This window comes from Microtus ochrogaster, chromosome 2 (assembly GCF_000317375.1).
Source record: "Microtus ochrogaster isolate Prairie Vole_2 chromosome 2, MicOch1.0, whole genome shotgun sequence".
Taxonomy (NCBI): Eukaryota; Metazoa; Chordata; class Mammalia; order Rodentia; family Cricetidae; genus Microtus; species Microtus ochrogaster.
In genome coordinates this window covers 69,100,928-69,123,632 of record NC_022010.1, presented here as the reverse complement: position 1 = coordinate 69,123,632, position 22,705 = coordinate 69,100,928, and the positions used below count along the sequence as shown (strand labels likewise).

General features: G+C 46.6%; 1 protein-coding gene across 4 annotated transcripts in view; it reads right to left on the bottom strand.

The window, feature by feature from the left end:
• The window catches only part of Kcnj6 (potassium voltage-gated channel subfamily J member 6), a 241,392-nt gene that overhangs the window by 216,280 nt on the left and 2,407 nt on the right, over positions 1–22,705 (bottom strand). Inside the window, exon 1 of one of the 4 annotated variants that reach the window (XM_013352741.2) lies at positions 22,278–22,409. The exons of the other annotated variants lie outside the window; for them this stretch is intronic. The gene's annotated coding sequence lies outside the window, so the exon portion shown is untranslated. Of the gene's footprint in view, positions 1–22,277; positions 22,410–22,705 lie in introns of those variants that run through there. 4 annotated transcript variants of the gene reach the window in all.

Below are 22,705 nucleotides of genomic sequence, written 5' to 3'. Positions count from 1 at the left end.
TGTGCTATGGCACACGTGTGCAGGGCAAAGGACAACTATCTGTAGTCTGTTTCTCTTCCCAGCATGCAGACCTGGGGATTGGACTCAGGCCGTCAGGCTCGGCGGCAAGCGATCTTACCCACTGAGCTATCCACTGGACTGCCGCTTTCCCAAAATTTAATAATGACTAAGAGTTTCGAATACCTGCTGTCTGTTAGGCACTGTTTCATGTATGAATTCACAGAGCTGAGCTGGGAAGTGTCTACATAGCCTGAAATGGAAAAAACATCTCATCGTAAGTCAGCTTCTTGCTTGAGTTTTCAGCATAGAACCATTTCTGCAGGGTGTCAGTTCAATAGGTCTCATATCTGGCTGATGGCCTGGAGCAGTGTGAAGGAACAAGAGAGCCACTGACCATTCTGTCCCACCACAGGGCAACATGGCTGCTCTATTCTTACATTTGCTCCGAATCCATTGTCATTCACACTTCTGAGTGAGGTACCTAGATTTGTCTTGTTTTGGCTTCTGTAGAAGGTGGACTCTAGGGAGCAGTTCCTAGTGGCATTGCGGCTGGGTGGACGGCTGTGGTCTTTTAGCTTTGGTAGTGGCAGTTTAAGTGAAGGACTGCATGGCTCCTTGAAGCTTGCTAGGGCAGTAGGAGCTGGTGTGCAAAGGGTTGGCACAGTGGAAGCAAGCTGAGACAGGGTTTCCTTCAGACCCTGCAGAGACCTCAACTCTCCTACGTGGGTTGGAGCATCTTGCTTCTGCAAGAGTGGCCCATGGAGGTTTCCCCATCTCCTGTCAATAGGCAGGTGTGAGGCTTTGTGTCCTGACCAGATCAAAGTGCAGATGTGAAGGCAATTGCTCCAGCAACAGCTGTCATGAAACAAGGATCGCGGAAACGGATCAGTCCTGTTAAACATCTGTTTCATTTGAAGCCCAGTGTCTATCTCCTTGGATCAGGCCCAGATACCTCCCTGGCAGGAGCCCAAGCCCATCTAACTCATCCCTAAAGCTGTCTCTTGGGCTCCCCGAAACCCAGACTGCCAGGCAGAAGGAAGACTTGCCCCTCTATCTCACTTTCAAAGCCGTTAGAATAACTCGAGGAACTTTGGACAGGGCAGTGGAGATGTGTTTGAAATAATTAGAGTATTCTGTTTGTGTGTGTGTGTGTGAGTAAAGCAGCTCCCTGAATACGTTTAAAGTATCTTAAAATCGTTTGAGAGAATCCAAACACAGGGCATTGTAACAAATCAATTCTTTTATCATCAGATGTTCCCATTTTATAAAGAAGTATGCAAAATACACAATGATTTTTTTCCCTGTGGTGTCATCTCACCAAAGGATAATTTGATGACTGCATTGGCCCTCCTGCCCATTGTCTCTGTCCTGAACTTGGCCAGCTGCTCCCAGAAGCCTTAGGGCCTGAGCTTGGGAATCCCTAGCCTGCAGCACTGACCCTGCCATCAGTTCGAATCTTGAGTGATGCCCCATCATCTCTGTCACCCAGCTTGTTTTGTTTTCATACTCAAGCTTCTTTCTCCTTTCTGGAAACTTTCTTCCCATTGACAGCTACATTCCTTTTCTGTGTTTACTCCCCGTCTCGATGAGGGCTCCATACACTTCTTGTCTTGCTGTTGAGGGCCCCACTGATTCTCCTTGGCTGTCTGCGTAGTGAGAACTTGGAAGGGGCGGAGAGAGTCTGAGTGGACACGAGTGATTACAGCCAAAGATGGGGTGGGGCTGGTCAAGCCCCATGTGTGTGACTGAGACTGAGACAGGAGCCATAAAGGTGGCAGAGGGCAGCATGGTCCTAGTTATCACAGGGTGCCTGCTGTGTTCCTTTCCCTGATCTACCCATATCTACTTTGATGTAGTCATAGACTAACGCGAAAGTCTATCTTGAATCTGGATTGGGTGTTCTCTGTGGCTAGGAATCATGGGGATGATATAAGGGCAGATGTGGACCCTAGTCACCTCCCAACCTGTCCACCTGGCAGAATGTCCAGGGGCAGAGCATGCAAGGAGCAGACACCAACTGCCCTCCTTCACGAGGACAAGAGCCTGGGCACACTCTCTCCTGGGTACCTTCTTATGTGACTCATGGCTTTTCTTTAAATCTAGAAGACATTGTCCCAGAACACGTGGCTTTGTGGATGGATGGGTGTCCTGATGGAACGCCGACACAGAGAGGTGGGGTTGTATTATGAGCCTGATGTAACAGAGGCTGGGTATTTTGCTGTATTTCCCATTCATAAAGCAAAGCCACCTGCTTCTTCTCCTGTTTTGTTAATCTTTTTTAAAAAAGCAAAGCCTTTTGGAAGCCTATTAAGAAACATCAAAAAGATTCTTGGGCATTAAGCAGCTGTTAAAATGTTTTGATGGGTTTAAAATAACAAATAAGCTGGCAACATATGGATTTCGTTCTTCTTACATTGAGTGTGTGGATAGTTACAAGGCAAGCCAACCATGAAAATACAGAGTGGCTCTTTTCCTATTGAGGGAGGAAGCGAATTATTACATCATGAAAATTAAGTTGTTTGGACTAGGAATGGGCTAAGATCACATGAGTTGGTCAATGGAGAACGAGGCAGAGCTGTAGAGAGTTCTAAGTGTTCTAAGCTCATTACAGCGATGTGGAATTGAGAAAGAGTGTCTCTCAGCGTGGGACAGCCCAGCCAAGACTGGAAGGATACCCCTGCTTCCGTGGTGCTGAAGAAACCGAACTCCACAGAAAACTTAAGAAAAACCTAAGGAAACCCAGAGAACTGGCCACTGAGGCTTGGGCTAGGGGCAGTCATCATGTAGTCTTTGTTCATGTCACGGGCATCAATTAGGTAATGGGGTGTCCTGGCTATTAGTAAGGTTTCAGCCCCATGGGAGTCACACCCTCCAGTGTGGATATGATGCTAATGGTTGTGGCTTGGTGACACTCACCCACTGCACCCCCGTGGGCTGGCGAACCTCAGATTCCAGGCTTGCTGAGCCCCTTTCTGGTCAGCTCGGTTTCCTCTGGAAGAAGGGACTTCCCAAGTTGACTCTGCCCTTTGTACACTGGCATTCTCTTTACTTAGTTTGTATGAGGTTGGATCCTGTAATCTGACCATCTCTACAAGCCCTTGGAAAAGTCTAGTTAATTCTACCAGATTCAGGTTGAGACCTCAGAACACAGCAGTGATCCTAATTGCCTCATTCTGAGTTCACCCAGGACCCTGTTGCCTGGGAGATGGGAAATTGTGACACACGGACTCATCTGTTCAGCTCGCAGAGCCTCCAGAGGGATGGAAGCTGCCACGGTGCACACGCAGCAGGCATGTTCTTATGACACAGTAATATTGTGTTGGCTGATGATAGTGGCTACCGCTTGCTCATACCTGGCTTAGCTTGTGACAGGCACTTCACAGGAGTCATTCCAGGAAACGGTCACAGGGAGTCTTAAATACAGATGGGGAAATCATGACGAAATGATGGTAATAGTGTTTCTAACACTCCGTCCCTGGGGCTGCCTGGTTAAAGCCTGGCAGACAGGTGTGATGTAACTAGACCTCTTCAACCCTTCCGCTCAGTGGATCGACCACACGCAAGACCTGAGTGTCACTAATGTCGGCTGCCTGAGTTATGAATGTCCATACTCTCAAAAAGCTTTAGGGACTTGAGAGATGACCCACTGGTAAAGTGTTTGCCACACGGGTGTGAAAGGATCTGAGTTTGGATCCCCAGAATGCACACAAAGCGAGATGCACAGTGCTCGTCTGTAATCTCAGGGCTTCTATAGCTAGAGGGGAGGCAAAGTCAGGGGAATCCCTGTGGACCAACTAGCCTGGTGTGCTCAGTGGAGGTCAGCAAGAGGCCATGGATGGAGGGCAGACAATGGTGGTTGTCCTCTGACCTCCACAAGAGCGCCATGGCATGGCATGTGCAGGCTGGCACTCACAAACATGAGCACCCCCACACAAATATGAAAATATAAGAAGAGAGAAAAGGATTCACTCTCTAGGGGCTAGAAAGAGAGGAGATAGTCAAGTCACCCACCCCGCTCCTTTTCCGTCTCTCCTCAAACTCTGGCATCTTTGCTGTCCTGCCTCTTAGACAAACATTGCTTCTTTCTGTGAGAAACATTCTGTGACAAACATTGCTTCTTTCTCACCCGCCACCCATCTTGTACCTCAGGCCAGCTCTGTGTTCCTCAGACTGACATCAGCCCACTCTTCTACTTCACCCTAGAATGAAAATCTTAGCTCCCAGGCTTCTGTCAGCATCTCTGTTCATGTTGACAGTGATCTTCCTGGTAGATGCATCCTCCCTTGCTTCTCTCTCTTCCTGGTAGATGCATCCACCCTTGCTTCTCTCTCTTCCTGGAAGATGCATCCTCATCCTCCTTTGTTTCTCTCTCTTCCTGGTAGATGGTTCACCCTTGCTTCTCTCTCTTCCTGGTGGATGCATCCACCCTTGCTTCTCTCTCTTCCTTTTTCACTGTCTTCAGCTCATCATGATCAGGGCTTTGTCCCTGGCCTCCCTGCCCAGCTGCCCTTGGTCCAGTCTAGACCCCACTGACTCCCTGATCAGTGGAAACCATCAACAGAAAAAGTCATTTTCTGCTCACTGGCAGCAGGCAGGTGCACACTCTCTACTCCTTCCCCAAACGTTGCCCAACCTCCATCTTGTGTAGCTTTCAGGGGCCTCTCAGTCCATAATTTATTGTTTTTTGATTACTAAATAATTCAGAGCTCTCATAGTGTCATTGGTGACTCATTTGTTACAAGGTAATTAGTACGTTCGACTGCATATTTAGCTTTGAAATAATGAAAAATCAACAGGGATGGCTGATGATATTAACTAGCATTTGACAGTCTCAGATTTGGCTGTGCAATTTGTAGGGCTCAGTGCAAAGGAAAAATGCAGGGACACTTGTTGAAAGGAAGATGACTCAGGCAGGTCCTGGGAAATTGTGCTGGCCACACGCTGGTGATGACTGGGGCTAGCTCCAAGGTTCATGGGTCACATAAAGGGACTCACTGCCACCTCTCCCAAATGCTTTGAGAGATACACCCCTACTATTTCCATCTTTATAAATGAGCAAGGCAATGTTTCAAGATGAAATCTCTTGTCTGAATCCCCTAACTAATACAGTCCGGGCATTGCAGCCCCAGAGGAACTATGCTCACTGACCTGGATTTTAATATTCTTGTCAACTATTCATTTCTTTTACAAATAATATTATCATACTTAAAATTACATGATATTTTTGAAACAGTGTCTCTTTATACAGCCCAGAAATTCATTAACTAGCTCAGGCTGCAAACTTCTGCCTGATCCTCCTGCCTCAGTTTCCTGTGCACTGGGGTTACAGGCACGCACCACCATACCTAAGTTAATCAACATTCCTCTCTGTAGCAAGATGTGGACAAGTCATAAGGTGCAGTCTCACCACCATCACTGACCAAGCTACTTCAGCCACATGTGTTCCCTGTCACACAGAATCAGGAGCCCAAATAAACATCTCCTCCCATAGTTGCTTCTGTCAAGTGTTTTGTCATGGAAGTGAGAAAGGCAGTTGATTGGAGGGCTGCTTTTGGGTTATGTATCTGTATCTACATGTGTCTTCTTGCGTATACTAAAGTGTATATATGTGTATGTGCTCATTATTATTAACCCATGCTATCCATCAACTGATCAGTCCATCAACCAATCTCTCAGTCACCACTGACGATTACCTATGGATAGATACCTATTATCTATGGATAGACCTGCCCATGCTATCCATCAGCTGATCAATCCACCAACCATTCTCTCAATCAATCACCATTGATAATTACCTATGGATAGATACCTATTATCTATGGACAGAGCTGTCTACCTATCTGTAATGTGTGTTTTATAACACAGGTTTAGATAAAACCAGGATGTCTATGCACTAGTACTACAGGGTTATAAGCTGCTTCTTTGTGCTTTGTTTTCCAAATGCCCTTGTATAAGTGGTGTTAATTACCTTCTGATACCTCAATGAATGTTAATTCCTGTGCACTTGCCAGAAGTCCAGATACTTCATTTGTTGGACATGTTGAAAGATAAAACGCAAGATGGAGAAGAAAACAATGAGAGGAAAAGCCGTGGACCACGAGTGTTCTCAAAGAGGGCCACAGTGACTTAAGTCTGAAAATGTGCTCTGAAGGAGCCATGGCCACAGGCTTTCCTTGGGGGCTGAGGTCTGGGAAAGCCTGTCCAATGCGCTGTCAGTGAGCACTGCAAACACAGTGTTGGGCATTGAACTCTGCAGACTCCCAGGGAAGCGTAGCCACACGTCAAAATGCCACCTTCAAAATAAGTCATCTCTGAGGATAATTGAATTATTCCTGGGCATAGAGTTATACCGTCATATCCTAGTGTGATTATTGCCTCATTTATGGAATAATTTTTAGAAGAATTCCCTTCTCTAGGGAGGAGCTGAGCTAATAAGCATGGCTTATAAATATGCTCATTTTCAGCCTCTCTTCCTTGAACCGTGATTTGAAATTCCAAGCGAATAGCTGGGAGGGTTTAAAGTGATTTATTTAGCAGTGTTTTGAGCTAGGCCAGAAGTTGGATGACCTGAAGGCAGTGATCACTTTGTAGACACTGCTGTGGGTGGTCACTTGACCTATGACCCATGGCCAGTACAGTGGCCTGGGAAGAAGCCGGAGGAGACTCAGGTGACAGACAGCCTCGGCAGCAGGCCTGGCGTTAAACAGTAGGAAGCCTGTTTGTTTCTTGGGTGTTTGTATTTGTTCAGCTGAGATTCTGCTATGACACCCAGGGTTCTAATAAACTCGGTAGAAGTGGTGGAGAGGAGCGGGGATGGCAAAGGAGACAGAAGTAGCTGCCAAGAGGGTCAGCTTCAGGTTTTGGGGATGAAGACGTGGGCCTCTGCTCTGTCCCTCATGCCCCTACTTTGCATGTTGTACACCTCGGTGTAGATTGCTAGACCGTGAGCCTCCTGAAGTCAGGGGCTGTGCACTGGTCATTTTTATGCCTGCATATTTCCCTTCGGTATAGTTTGTAACACCCGAGAAGGCGAAAGAGTGTCATCCTTTACAAGTCAATCAAAACCTCTGACTGGGCTATGTGCAGCCAAGAGAAAGATCTGAGTACAGAGGGCTGGAAGCACAGAGGAGCGAGGTGCTGACTGCATCCTCAGCTTGCTTCCCATCTATTGGGCACGGCGAGTTTGAACCGGCTCTGCAGAACATGCCCACCAGTCAAGTACTAGCCACTGCTGAACCCGAGGACTTGGGAAGGAAGTGAGAAACAGCTTTAGAGCCAAGTCGGGATGTGTTATTGAACTTGAGAAAGCACCCAAGTCCCCCGTGGCTCCCTGGTAATGACCTGTGTGATTCCGTGCTCTTCCTACTGGCTTCCTGGGACTCAGGCATCAGCTGAGTGGGCACCTTGCCAGGGAATCAGCTGCGACAAGTATGGGCTGCTGTGGACTCTGCCACTTGTAAGCTAAAGCTGCAATCTGCCTGGGTTCACCTGAGGTCAGTGGCAGACACGAGGGGAGGCCTATTGCCCCACATAGCACATAACGTTTCCCTTCTCCCTGAGGACGCCTGGGGTGGTTTGATGCTTTAGAATTATAAATAGTTTGACAAGATAGAGTTTGAAGCCAATGCCCACATAGGTGGAAAACTTAAGTGTCTACCTAACAACTAAGTGTGTGTGAGTGTGTGATGTGCTTATGCTTGTGTGTGTGTGCGTGCATTATTCTGTTTTTCTCTCTACCTGTATGCGAATGTGTGCATTTTTTGCTGGTGTATCTCTCTCTCTCTCTCCCTCCCTCCCTCCCCTCCTCCCTTGTGTGTGTGTGTGTGTGTGTGTGTGTGTGTGTGTGTGCGCGCGCACATCTTCATCAGCAGACTCCCCTGTTAGTACAGCTCTGTATTAGAAAGGAACAGCGTCACTTTTCTGAGCGAATGTCTCGCTGTATAGCCCTGGCAGGCCTGTAACTGATCTGTAGCTCAGGCTGGCCTTTGGCTCATAGAGATATGCTTGCCTCTGCCTCCTAAATACTAGGGTTAATGTTGTTCGCCATGATGCTGTGAAAGACCAGGTGATTTTTTGATGGTGAAAGGGGATATGGAGTTTTTCATGCTAGCTTCTCCCTTTTCATTCAGTCCAAACCTCAACCCACGGGGCAGTACCATCTACCTCTCCTAACCACTGGTTTCTCAACAGATGCTTGTCTCTCACGCAATTCTAGATCTGGACAAAATGGCCAACAGCGCCAACCAGCACATAGCTTTATGCATGGGGCTATGACATTTCACCTGGTACTTTTAGGGGGTGAGTCATGTGATGTCTGGAGTGAGACTGGGGACAGCTGAGCTCTAATTGCATGAGACTCTTTAAAGTGCTTCAAGGAGCAAGGGGATCCACCCCTGAAACCAAGGACATGCTGAAGAGTGATGCTGAGGTGACATGCATACACATGCACCTGCACACACACGCACCTGAGCAGCAAGCACCTGCTCATGCATGTGCCTGCACACCCCCCCATGCATGCATGCACTTGCACACACATACAACTTCACACACATGTACCTGCACACACATGGACGTGCACACACATGCACCTGTACACATATGCACTGTATGTTCAAAATATAGTATTCAGAGTTGCTATGTCTAGTACAGCAATTAGTGCAATGTAGATGTTCAATAAATACTTGAATGGAAATATTTTCCCCAAAGCATCTACAAAATTGTCATACATTTATCCAATGGCATTACCCACCTATTCTGTGCCAAGCCACATCTGCGATGCCAGACATACAAACATCAGTGAAGAGTACAGATAAGCCTGCTCCAGAAGACCTCCCCAGCACAACACCAGAATCTCGTAATTGCCCTGGCAGAACAGAAAGTAAGGAGCACCGTGGGGGGAGTTAATCCTGGAAAGAGCACACAGCCGGGCTGGATGACACATACACACTGGTTTGAGGAGCGTGGAGATGGAGGCTCTCCCTGAGAAGGGCAGAATAAAGAGAAGGCTGAACGAAGGATCTCCTGGCTGTACCACAGTTGGTGCTGAGCCTTTGCCATCTGCAGCTCGAGGAGCAGCTGGGGTCAGCAGGATGGCTGCAGAATGGCACCACACAGAGTCTACAGCCCATCCACAGCTCCTGACCAGAGAGGAGATAGAAAAAAAAGAAAAGAAGGCAGTGGGCCATGAATGTCCGCCCCTCGCCTGTACTCACTCATAAGTGGCCTTTAGACATAAAGCAAAGAAAAACCAGCGTACAGTCCGCAAACCCAGAGAGCCTAGATAACAAAGAAGACCCTAAGAGAGACACACAGGATCTACATAGGAAGGAGAAAAAGACAAGATCTCTTGAGTAAATTGGAAGCATGGGGATCATGGGAGAAGGTAGAAGGGGAGAGGAGGAAGGGAGGGGAGAAAAATGTATAGTGCAATACAAATAATAAAAGAAAAAAGATAAAAGGTGGCGAAGTCTATAAAATGATCCAGTTTCAGCTAGAACGCATGGAAAATCTGAGATGTTTACTACCTATGCATCTCCTCCTTCCATCCCTTTCTTCCTTTGTCTCCTTTTCGGCCTTCCTCCCTTCCTCTCTCCTTTCCTCCTATTCTCCATCCTCCTTTCCTTTCTTCACCCTTCCTCATTTCTCCCTCCTTCCCTTCCTTTTTTTATTTAGTTTATCTGAATTTCTGCATTTATCCACAGGGGACATAGTGGACCTGCCATAACTTCAACTGTCGATATACCACAAACCAGGGTCTCCCGGGAAAGGACTCTCAGTTGAGGTGTTGCCTGGCTCAGGTTGGCCTCTGGCTGTCCTCTTGGTTATTGACTGATTCCAGATGACTGGGCTCCACAGTGGGTGGCAGCATCCCCTGAGTAGGTGTCCCCGAGCTGTCTCGGAAAGGAGTCTAAGTGTGAGCCTGTGCCCCAGAAGCATCCTTCTGTGGCTATGAGTGAATTCCTGGGTCAGAGACAATGCTGTGTGTGATATCACACAGGCCTCCCTCTCAGTTCCTGCTTGAGTTTGGTCCCTGAATTCCCTCATTGGTGGGGCGAGACCTGGAGCGTAAGCCACATTTGCCTGTTCCTCCCCTAAGTTGCTTTTGGTCTTGCTATTTGTCACGGCTGCAGATTAAGAATGTACAGCACACAAGCGAGAAAGGCCTAGGTAAAGAGAATGGATAAGATTCTGCCTTTGCTGGCCAAGCTTCATAAATGTGGACATCGTAAGCCTTGTGGGAAACTTCCTTGCTGCATAGGATTGCTAAAACACTGACCAAGTCATGATGTGGGATCCCCTCTGTGTGCTGTGAATACCACTGGTTAATAAAGGAACTGCTCTGGGCCTATAGCAGAGCTATAGAGGAACAGAGCTAGGTGGGGAAAACTAAACTGAATGCTGGGAGAAAGAAGGCAGAGTCAGGGAGATGCCACGTAAACCCACCAGAACTTTTCCTGGTGAGCCACAGCCTTGTGGCGATACACAGATGAGTAGAAATGGGTTAAATTAATATGTAAGAGTTAGCCATGAGAAGCTAGAGCAAATGGGCCAAGCAGTGATTTAATTAATATAATAACTGTGTGATTATTTCAGGAGTTGGGAAATAAACAAGCAGCCTCCTTACTACAAAGACAAAATTGGGAAACTACTTTCAATGCAAAGATAATGGGTTAGTTTCCCAAAGTGAGGACACACACACACACACACACACACACACACACACACACACACTCCATTTTCATTTCTGTGGGTAAAAGTTTCCAGGGTGGATCCAAGAACCCATTGGGTAGCTCCCCTTACCCCACAGGGGCATCTTCACTGAGGGAGAGTCTCATCCATACTCATCACCATGCAGGCCTCAGTGTTGCTGTGGGCTGGTGGGCAGAGCGCTCTGATTTATGTAATGTATTTGGGTTATCTTCCCAACCAAGGACTAAGCTGAATGTAACCCAGAATGTCAGGTTCAGTTGTTACGCTGTTCTCTAGATCTGAGCTCTTGTATGTATCATGTATCATGTAAGATATGTCCATACACTATCCTGAAACTTCACGGCTTTCCCTTCAGATCCCATCAGTGTCTCTATAAATATTATAACTGCTTCTTAAAGTAACCTATAGCCTTGGCATTGAAAGAAATATTGTAAGATGGCAAAATCCCTGCAATACTCCATCCTCTTAGAGACACAGGGCATGCAAAGGAACTGGAAGTGGTTTCCCTTCCTCCACCGCTGTTTTGTAGCTGGTAAATGTGGTACACAAAGGAGTTAGACCACTTGCTTGGTAGAGCCCTGGGTCTTTAAAAGCTCCCACGGAGCCACACAACATGGTGAACTCTAATTTCTTAGGCCCCGTGAAGGGAATATGATTGCAACAAACAGCGTAAGGCCTTAGATTTTAAACATTTGTGTATCAACATTTGTGTGTGTGTGTGTGTGTGTGTGTGTGTGTGTGTGCGCACGCAGAGGCCCAGGTTCATACATGCATACAAATGTAGAGGTCAAAGGTCAGCCTCAGGTAACTCTCACGGGCATCTGAGATTCATCCGTTAGATTAGATTGGCTGGCCAGTGAGCCCCTGGCATCTGCCCATGTCCATTTTCCCGGTGCTGGAATTCCAAGCATGCATTGTCATCCCTGGTTTTTATGTAGAACTGGGAACATCCAGTATGTACACATTGAGCTTTGTGTGTTGTGTGACAAGCATTAAACCAGCTAGGCTATCTAAGGCAAACCCAAAGAACAATATGAACACAGCGACATCAGAAACTAGGGACCGGACTCTGTTCCAGTTTCTCCACACCTCAGAGAAGAAAAGCCATCCACTTTGTTCCCCTTGGCATGCCGGGTTATTCCTATTCCTCTATCATTCAGACACGGCACCCGGGGAACACATGGAATACATGTTAACGCTGGTGTGAGCCCCCTGGAGAAGATTAACATCTGTACCCATGCATTTCCTGAGACTTCCATTTACAGAGCCCAAGCGTTTCGACTTCATGCAAATCTTTGCTGACCTTACAGACCTGGCTGCAATTAGACTACAGTTCTTACCGTGACCCTAAGGTGACCTGGGGTTTCCCCCCTTAGTACTAAGGGACTCCTGTTTGCAATAAAAAGACAGTCTTCTGCATATGGACTAAGCACCACACTTGTGAGAGTAGTTTTGACTCTCCTGCTCCAGGCCAGTTTTGTGTATCACTGGACCATGAGATCATCTTTTAACTACAATACTATCCAGGGCTACGCACTCACTTGGTGGGGGCACCATGGACATAGTTTAGCATTGTCCAGGTGACTGTGGTCAAACGGTTTTTGGTAAGCTGCACTGCCTGATTCTGGAATTCTGCCTAAGAGCCTTTACCAACCCCTGCTTGCCATGGCCCGATAGCCAGTCTCTCAAAAGACTTAGCATTGCTAATCTAAAACAATTTCCACCTTTACACACAGCAGACTGGCGCTTAAGACACTGCTCTTAGGTGAAGGTGAAAACAGCACCTTTTCCACAAAAACAAGAAGAGCCGAGGTTGCAGTGTCTTAGCTCAGGGGGAGCGGGATGTGGCGGTGGGGTCTGGGGGAGTCAGATGCATGAGTCAGGGTGGATACCCTCAAAATCCGCTGTATACATGTGTGGGATTCCCGAGGGACAAATAAAAATGTGTTCAGAGTCATTTTGAGCTTTGTAAAAATAATCTTCACTTATTTTGAAGTTTTAAATTAATTTGTATTCAATGTTTTTGCTGAAGTGGGCCATGCTTCTAGGTCAGCCTCAGCCTGAGCTGTGTTCCCCTAGAAGCCCATTTTAGATCTTTGCTGTGGGTTTCAGGTTTCTCTGTGGCTACCCTTCACATTGGTTCACAGCCAGGATCTGCTCCCTGAAACATCCCTATAGGCAAAAATGTGTTTTATTTTATAGGCAGAGAAAACATTTGTCATTTGACATATGAGTGCACGGAAGATAAAACCATACGGCTGGGGGGCGCTAAACAGAGAGCTCAGTCAGGAAAGTGCTTGCCTTGCAGACGTGAAGACGTGACTTTGATCCCCAGGACATCTGTAAAAGTCAGCTGGGCATAGAGACGTGTGCTTTAGCACCAGTCATGGGAAAGTAGAAGCAGTCAGACCCTAGGACCTGCTGGCCAGACTCGAGTACTGGTTGAGTTCCATGCCAGTGAAGGATCCCGTCTCAAAAAAAAAAATTAATACATTGTATGGCAGAACTAGTCAGACGGCTCAGCAGGTAAAGGCACCTGCAGCCAAGTCTGGTGACGAAAGTTTTGTCATCAGGACCCACATGGTGAGAGGTGAGGATCGACTTCTGAAAGAAGTTGTCTTCTGACCTCCACATGGCACATGCAGTACACTTGCGTGCACACGCACACACACACGCATGTACACACACATACACACACACGCATGCACACACATAATGTAAAGAACGAAGAATGGTGGCAGCTGAGGGACTACTCTTAAAGTTGTCCTCTGGCCTTCATGCAGCACATGCAGAACACACACACGCACACGCGCACACACAAACACACAGTGCGTGCGTACACACATGCACACACATACAAAGTAAAGAACAAGGGATGGTGGCACTGAGGAACTGCTCTTGGCGCTGTTCTCCGGTCTCTCTGTGCAGCTAAACAAATATGCATATGTATACCATGAAAACACACAAAATTATACGGTTTTGATGCATTGACTGAGTAATATTTGCTATGTGGATGAAACAATATTGTTTTCGTAGCCCAGAGAAAAGTTTTGAGCAGCCACTGCTCTAGATGATGAAATTCCCATCATCATCAGGACTAGCCAGTATCTTGTTTGTAACCAGCCCCGTGTGTTTCCCACAGTGCTAAGGAAAGACACTCCTTAGCCTGCTCCTCAATGATGCCACAGCTCCCGATCCTCCTCCCCAGCAGGGCTGTTTATCCCTGGAGCCAGCGCTCCGAACCTGGACCCTGGCCACGCGTGGTTCCTCCTGCTCACGCTCACGGGGCACAGTGTGGGAGCTTTCCTTGGACAGGGTCCATCATCAGCTGGCTCCCTGAGCTCCTGAGTGACCATCTGCTTCCTGCACTGCCCAGGGCATAGAACCTGGATCGTTTTTTTCTGCTAGTTTGCTGCACTGGGCACACTTAGATGTCTTCCCTTTCCCTTCTATCTCTGAGCTGTCTCCTAAACCCAACACCTCTTTCTCAAGCTGCCTCACTCATGGCTGCCAGATAAAAAAGCCTTTGTGAGTTGTCTAGGTTGCTCCCAATAGAAGCAGCCACTTTTCAAAGATCTGCACACTCACATACCATAGGAATATGCGGCTGCTCTCCATGGGTGGTAGACAACAGCTCTTCTTCATGTCTGATTTCTCTCTCTCTCTCTCTCTCTCTCTCTCTCTCTCTCTCTCTCTCTCTCTCTCTCCTCAACACCTCCCCCCCCCTCTCACACACACACACACAAAGTACTGGGGATGAAACCAGGTCTCTTGTACGTGCTGGACAAGATCCACTATCTGGCCCTGCTCTGACTTACTCATAGAGGTTGGATCCACTAATCCCTGCCTGGAGCTGAGATGGCAGAGGAGGCTGCTGTTGAAGGCCAAGTTCTGTAAACGAAGACAGCCAGGAGATGCTTGGTGTTAAAATAAATGTTATGTGACCATAATTCCCCTCACCTCCCTGAAGGAGTGTCTGTCCTGATAAGGTCTCTCTTCCTTTTCCTTAATGTGGCACACCATTCTTCCTTGCTGATGCTGTCTCTAAAGAGTAATTTCACAAAAGAAAAGAGAACCTTCTGGGTGGATTAACTGTAATTCTCAGGGATGCATTATCAATACAGTGAGAACCTAGGAGTCTTGCTTAATCTGTGCAACCTGAAGGACTCAGACAGATTTGATTTGCTGGGCTGAAAACCTTGCCTCCTCCCACTCCTCCAGGCAGTGAGCCAGGATGAGACCTCCCACAGCTGTGGAAGGCAGGCCCCTGTCCCATCCTTAGAGTGACTTTGCTGGACTCTTCAGTGAGCAAAGTTTGGAGGTTTCAATGTGGAGGAAGGCTGAGAGGGGCAGCCTGTCTCAGACTTCCTCATTCCCGAAGACTGTAGGAAAGGCTTAGTGAGTAGCTCAAACTCCAGTGTGTGTCAGGATCCCCAGAGGGGAGTGCAGGTGTCTTGCCCAGCACTGGGGCTTCAGATTGCTGTGTTAGGGTTAGCTGGGGACTTTGCATTGAAAACCAGAGGGTTGGGGCACACTTCACTGAAGTAAGGTGACTTCTTCCTTGTGGGTACTTCCCTCTGTCTACAGACACATGTCCGTAGTGACTCATGATGCACGAGTAACACTGGCTTGGGGCAGAACTCCCCACAAGTGCTGATAAGAATAGGGACTCCCTAAAATCAGAGACTTTAAAATGAAGGACTCCACACCTGGATGTGTGTAATTTAACAGCCCTGTCGTGTCTTCTTCATTTTGTTTTCTCTGTCTGATACTTCACTGCTTTGGACCCGGCCACTTCAGGAGAGAGGAAAAGGTTTTAAACTCTGGATATATGTAACTCTGCTCGACTCTGCAGGGAGCAATGTGTGGAGCCTTCAAGGTGACTTGGCTTGGCTCTTCAGGGACTCTGTCTCTTCCTCACCTTTGAGAATGTCAAGAGCAAGTAGCCGGTGCTGCAATGTGGCTCAGAGGCTAAGAGCATGCATTGCCCAGAAGTCCTGAGCTCAGTTTCCAGGACCCACAATGGCAGCATAACTGCTTGTCACTCGGGCTCCAGGAAATCTGATGCCCTCTTCTGACCTGCACAGGCTCCTGCATGGACTCACATACACTCTCCAAGTACAGGCACATAAGTCTTAGAAAGAAGGAAGGAAGAAAGGAAGGAAGGAAGGAAGGAAAGAAAGAAAGGAAGGAAGGAAGGAAGGAAGGAAGAAAGAAAGAAAGAAAGAAAGAAAGAAAGAAAGAAAAAAGAGCTGAAGGGTGTGTCTTTTCCTTGTTAGCACTGACACTGTACTTCTTGAGCTTAGGATGATGTCTTCACTAGGGTTTCTATTGCTGTGAAGATATGCCATGATCATGGCAAGTCTTAGAAAGAAAACATTTAGTTGGGGTGGTTCCCTTAAAGTTTCAGAGGTTCAGTTCATTATCGTTACAACATGGAGGTGTGCAGGCAGATGTGATGCTGAACGTGAGAGTCCTATATCTTGGCCAGAAGGCAGTAGGAAGTGGAATGCTACACTAGGCAGTATCCTGATCATAGGAAACCACAAAGCCCGCCCCCACAGTGACATACTTCCTCCAACAAGGCCACATCTAATAGATGTGAGATCTTCCTGTGAGATCGTGGGGGCCACTTACACTCAAACTACCACAGACGGTATCCTGATAGTGTCATGCTGTAGTTGGGGTGTGTCCTCCAGACTTTGTCTCCAGAGCTGCAGAGTTGGGAGGTAGGGCCTGCTAGAAGGGATTGGAAGAGGAAGCCTTTGTCCCCAGAGATGGACGCCTTGATTGCAAGAACAGTGAGCCGTTCTCAGTGGGTTGTTCCCCTCTCTGCTCTTGTTCTTGTGTTATGTATGATGTCTTCTGTGTCTGTGCCCGTGGTGGGGGAGGTAGGATGGGAGCTCTCATAGGTGCTCCTGCTGTGCCTATGTAAGGGTTTTCTCACAGCTATAGAAACTAAGACATGCAGATGCACTCCGCACCTTCATGCACAAACACTCTCTTGCTTACACACACACACACACACACACACACACACACACACACAAAGCATAGATCTACTATGAGATGATATTTGTTTTAGAATGGTAGAGTATTTAGAGTGGTCAAGAGTTCTTTAGCTCAGTTAAGTCCTCTATGGAAGATATGTAGCATTATTATCATTTCAGGCTGGGTCCTGCATGGGTAGATTATGGCTTTTTTCCCTCATGTGTAATATGTGTGCATAGGTGTATGCATGTGTGTTTGTATGATTGTTTGTGTGTGTTGTGTGTATATGTGTATGTGTGTGTATATATTTGTGTATATGTGTATGTGTGTATTGTGTGTGTATATGTGTATATATTTGAGTGTATGTGTGTATTGTGTGTATGTGTGTGCTCAAAGTTACAACTGGATTCTTTCTTGATTGCTCTTTACGTTATTCATTGTGTTAGGGTCTGTCTCTCAGTAGAGCCCAATGCTCACTAGTATGGCTAGTCTAACTAGCCAGCTTGCTCCAGGGATCTTGTCTCCACTTTTAGAGTACAGTAAGTACAGAGAGGTTGCGTCTACAATGGCCATATGATCAGGGCACCACGGAGCCATCTCCCCATCCCTTGTCTGTGGCTTTGACACCTGAATCTTGGGAACAGGAAAGATGTGAGAGAGACAGAAATGTTGGTGCTCGCCCCCTCTCTTCCTGCTCTCTCTCTCAGTCTCCTCCTGCGCTGCGGCACTTCCCCTCAGCGTTGGCTCTGCCCCTTGTTTCTAGGGAAGATGGCGCTCTCAGTCCCCAAAGATACCTGCTCTCCAGAGTCAGGCAGGGGCTCTGAAATATCACTTATAAAGTGAGCGTTGTGTTTTTAGGAGACCGTGGGCTAGTGTTAGGCAAGTTCAACCCAAGCTCACAGCGAGCGTCTAACCTATAGACAGTTATGTGATACCAAACAAAACACAAATTGCTAGTCAACAGAGAGCACCAAGCATTGGAAGACAGCATCTAATTCTCCAGGGTGCTTAGACGTGGCGTGGGTGTAATTGTCAGGGTTAGAAACCACTCGTGAGCAAGGGCTGTGAAGTGGGCTCTGCTTCGTGTCTACCCCAACCGTTCAGCAAGCACAAGTCAAAGCACACAAGTTTGCATCTCTTTGGTTACGTGCCATCTACACCCACTCCAGGAGCCAAAAGATCCCAACTAATTTATTTTAAATAATGCATTACCTAAGAATGGCTTAAGGGCACCACCAAATTCTGCCCCTTCCAATGTTGTGTGGTTGGGACATTCCAACAGCTCTGCCTCCCGCTTTTTATTCCTGATCCATATTAATCATATTTCTTTGGTGCCACATGTTAATAATGGACACATACTCTGAGCTATCCAGTGTGTGGTCTCCAGAAGTTTCTTTTCTCCTGTGCAGAGTTGAACTATGATTTCTAGGTCTTCTTGCAGTTAGGTATGGCTTTAAAAGACAAGCGGAAGTGGTGGCCCCTTCTCTCTCTGGTCTGCTAGCTGGCATTAGCATTTGGAAAAACATGTAACTCGTGTTTTATAGTAATGGAATCCATCCATCTAAGTCCCCACATAGCATCAACAAGTCCGTTGGTAGGCATAAGAAGAACCCTCTATTTTGTTTGATTGCTTTACTAGGGGATTTTCCGCTGCAGCACCGATCTTGTGAGAGATCTAATCCCAGACAGCAACAAGTGCCTCCACACACAGTGCCCAGCTTCAGATACTGTCTGTGCCTCACTATTTCCATACACGCCCATCATAGCATGGTCTCATGAGCTAGGCATAGGGAGAAATCAACAATAACAGCATGAATAAAATAGAGCCACACACTCTAACAAGACCTGTGTGAGCTTGTGCTATCCTAAAAGGCTCAAGACTAACGTTAACACTCAGGGTAACTGGAACCCTAGAAATCCTTCCGATGAAGCCGGTGACTGTAGAACAACACCCACAGCCGCAGGTAACAAAGACACGGCGATGCCTACTATTTATAAGATACTTCCTTCATGCTGGTTGTTGCTCAGAACGGGACCCTGTAGGCTGGTCCTCTACGTCCCTGTGGAGATGACTGTGTCATTATTTTCACTGAAAAGACTGGAAAGCAAAAGCACAGAGATGGTGTAACTTGTACCACAGATGATTTAATTGTCCCCAATTATCCACCTTCTGTGGTGTTTTGCTTTTTTACTTTTGAAATCTTATTTTAGACTGAGTCTCAGCACGTAGCCCTGGATGGCCTGAAGTTCTTTTTGTGGACCAGGCTAGCCTTGAACTCATAGAGATGGACCTGCCTCTGCTTCCCAAGCACTAGGATTAAAGGTGGGAGCCACTGCCATGACCAGCCTTTCACTTCCAGTCCTTGAAGAAGATGAAGTCTATGACTTCATCGTTGCTGAATGGCTGTGGTAGCTCACGGTGGAGGAAACCCATGTCTCCATCCCATCAGCCACTGGCAATGGTGTGACTTTGCTGATGCTCTTCTCTTCCTCACCTGGGAAGGGGGCATTCCAGGTCAGACTGATCCTTCCTCTTGGACCTCTGAATGAAGGAGACACAGGGGTAAAGCCTCCGCTGGCCAGCAAAGGTGTATGGCTCAAGGGAGTAATGTTTTAACGTCAGCAGGGCTGTTATGATGCCACCGTCATAGAGAAGGGGCTGATATACCTGAACCTTGATGTAAATACATTTATGAGACTCCAGGGTTGGGGCTCTTGACCAAGGAGAAAATGACCTGCCTAGCATACTGCCATATGCTAGGCAGTCCTAGCATATGAAGTCCTGCTGGGTGACATAAAGTAAATAAAAACAAACAAATAAGTCCTCATGCTGCATGGGGGAAGATCGATGCCTGTACATTTAAAGGGAAATTCTGCAGAACGGGGATTAACTAAACCTGAACATGTTGTTCACTTGCTGAGTTTCTGCTCTCAGGTTGTCTCATACAGCATCTGGGAGATGAGGATCTTTTCACCCACAGATGGACTCGCTGGTTCCTTTGTGAAAATTTCATACCAAAAATGGTACCTCTGTGGCTAAAGACTGGACGCTGGGATGCAGGGTGGAGGAGAGTTAGCCAAGATCTACTCGCTAAAAGTATCATCAGTTGATAGACCCGGATCAGAGTTGACTTGTGGGGAGATACAGAACATGGGGAGAAGGGGTTAAGGCGTTCGGTTCAAGCTGGACGCATCTGCAGAGATGTGACTCCAGCCACCATTGGCAAACAATTGAGCATTAACTCTGTGTACTGCAATCAGCACAGCTGATAGATGGTCCTACTGAATTCCGAATAGTGTAGAGATTTGACCGACTGTCTGAGCATTGATCACTGAGCAAAGTAATTCTCTGAGGGTTTGTTCAAGTAACTGTTCATTAATAAGCAAATGAATATAGTTGGTTTAAGGTACGGCTGCATGAAGGCTATATCTTAGGACACATTTAAGGATAGGTGGTCTCTGCTTTATCAAAGGCAGCTGGTGTTGCCATTAATTAATGCTGTAGGTAGTTTAGGGTGATGGAAGGAAGACCCTTGGATTCCACTAGCTTGTCAACCGTGATCGCCACAACCCTTCTGTAATGGACTTAATTATTTCTAGAAGTCACTATTTGCCGTTGTTCAAGACACATTTTATAATCCATTTCACTCCCAAATGGCTTCATGCTAATTTGCTAGATTCCAAAACACTTCAACTAATGTGAATGGAAACAACCGCTACAATGGAACTTCTAATGGCTTGGAAGCTCTTTAATATGCTTCCAGCCTAACCAGCAATTCCCACTTCCCTGGTATCAGGAAATTTCATAGTTTGGTAAAACTCTGGATGGATTAATTCTCCTTTGGCTCTTATGTAACAATTATTACAAAGTAAGGAAATAATAGGTACATACCTCATTAAGTTCTGAATCTAAATTAATTACATTTAGACACCTGATTTCATCAAGCTTAAAAGTTCTGATATTCACCATTTAAAATGTGATTTGGAAGGACTTTGGAGAGAAACAGGTAACTGCTTTTCTTCATGTCCCCCGCCCCTTACTCAGTTTCTCTATGGCCAGCTTTCCTCTGCAACCTTCATGCTACTCTTGTTTTATGTGACCAAGGATGAGGTATTTGGTTTTGTCTTGTTTTAGGCAGAGCTTCCCTTCATACAGACTCCCATCAGCAATGAACTCTGGAAGGCAGACTCATTTTTTTTTTATCTTTGAACACCAAAGGTTGGTGCTAAGCCTCGAAAAGGGGTTTTTCCCCCTTTTTAATCACCAATGGATCTTCCCTGCTGTTCATTTTAAAGCATTTTTCTATTTTTAAAAAGTCTATAAAGTAGAGGTGGTTTGCAAGAGGCAGGGGGAACATAGGCAAGAACAAAAGCATTTGCTTAGCTTGGAGGAAACCATCTATAAAAGTGCTACCGGTGCAGTAAAGACCTGGGGCACAGACACAAATGCACTATTTGCTGATGTTACAGAAATAAGAAAATGAAGCATTGGTATAATTTTCGAAGAATTTAAAAGAGAACTGAAAACAGCGGTGCATCTTATGAAGCTCTTCTCCTTAACTAATCTTACTGGCAATGTGTAAACCAATTAATCGGGAGTGTGCCCTTGACGACATGAGGGCATAATGGCCCTTTATTCAGTAATTAGCCACTCGGCAAGTAGGCAAGTCATAGTTTGGAAAATTAGTACTGAATCTGTGAGCCTGGAATCCACCATGACTAAAGGCTATTGGTCAATAGATCAGTTGACTGTTTCATAGAACCCACTGGAACTAAAGACGGAGAAGTTTCCTATGCTTGGTTTATACACAGCCTTCTCAGAGGCTGTGGGAGACTTTGGACTTTAAAACCCAGAGGCAAGCCACTCTCTTTATCCGACAGTCTCCATTATTGCATGCCTCTAATCTCCAGCTCCCTTCTGTTGGTAATAGCAGATGGATCGAAGCCAGAGTACAGCTTGTTTAAGTCCCAAAATACTCTACACATCACTTCTATTTCAGATAACAAGCTGAATAAATTAAAACATGGATAAACTTGTCAACACCCAACAGGATCTGACATTCCAGAGACAATATGATTTCTCACCCATTCGCCTGTGATCAGAAAGCCCAACTCTGCCTTTGCTAGCCAGAGAGGACTTAAAAAGTATAATAGTCATCAAGACACTCCTTCAGCCAATCCCAAACACTCTGTATGCACGTCTTTAGGAAACAGCACCACATCCAGGGTGCTGGGAAGTCCACCTGTATACCAAAGTATATTGTGTTTACCTTTATAAATAACAAGTTAGGACCAGCTCAAGGTCTCACACACAAGCGAGCCCTCGAGAGGAAAGCAGCTCGGGATATCCTAGAAGTGTTACAGACATTTATTCTTCTCCTTAAACCTTGGTGAAGTCCCACAGTTTAAGCTGTACCCACTGTCCCTAGTCTTTCTTACTTGGCATGCAACTGCCTGCACTATTTTCTTCACCAACCATGATCAGTGGGGACCTAGGACCACTGATGGAAACAGCAAACCAGAGACCAGTAAAGCAGCTTCCAGTAAAGCAAGGTTGAATGGAACCTTGTACTCACCTGGACCAGTGTCTAAATGAACTTGGATAATAAGCCTCTTCCCCTGCACAAGTCCTCCCGTCTTTCTATGAACAAGAATGGTCCTGTGCACTTCGCTGTGTCTGGAATCCTGGAAAACCAGCTACCTTGCTCATATGCTGACTTGAAGAGCTCACTACCAGCTCCTACCTCCCTATCCCAAGAGCTCCTCACTTTGCTGAGGATCTGGTCCAGACTGAAAGAAGAGTAAACTGCTTCTTTACTTTCTTGGATCTAAAGAGGACCCTAGGCAGGAGTTGGTTGGCTGCTCTCACACGGGCCAGGATGTCATCACACCACCTTCCTGACACTGTGTATAGCACAGATTTACAGGAGGGCATGAGAGGAGCAGGAGCCAATGGTGCTTTCTGTGAGTCAGAGACTCTCGGTTCAAATTCAGCTGCTTTCTT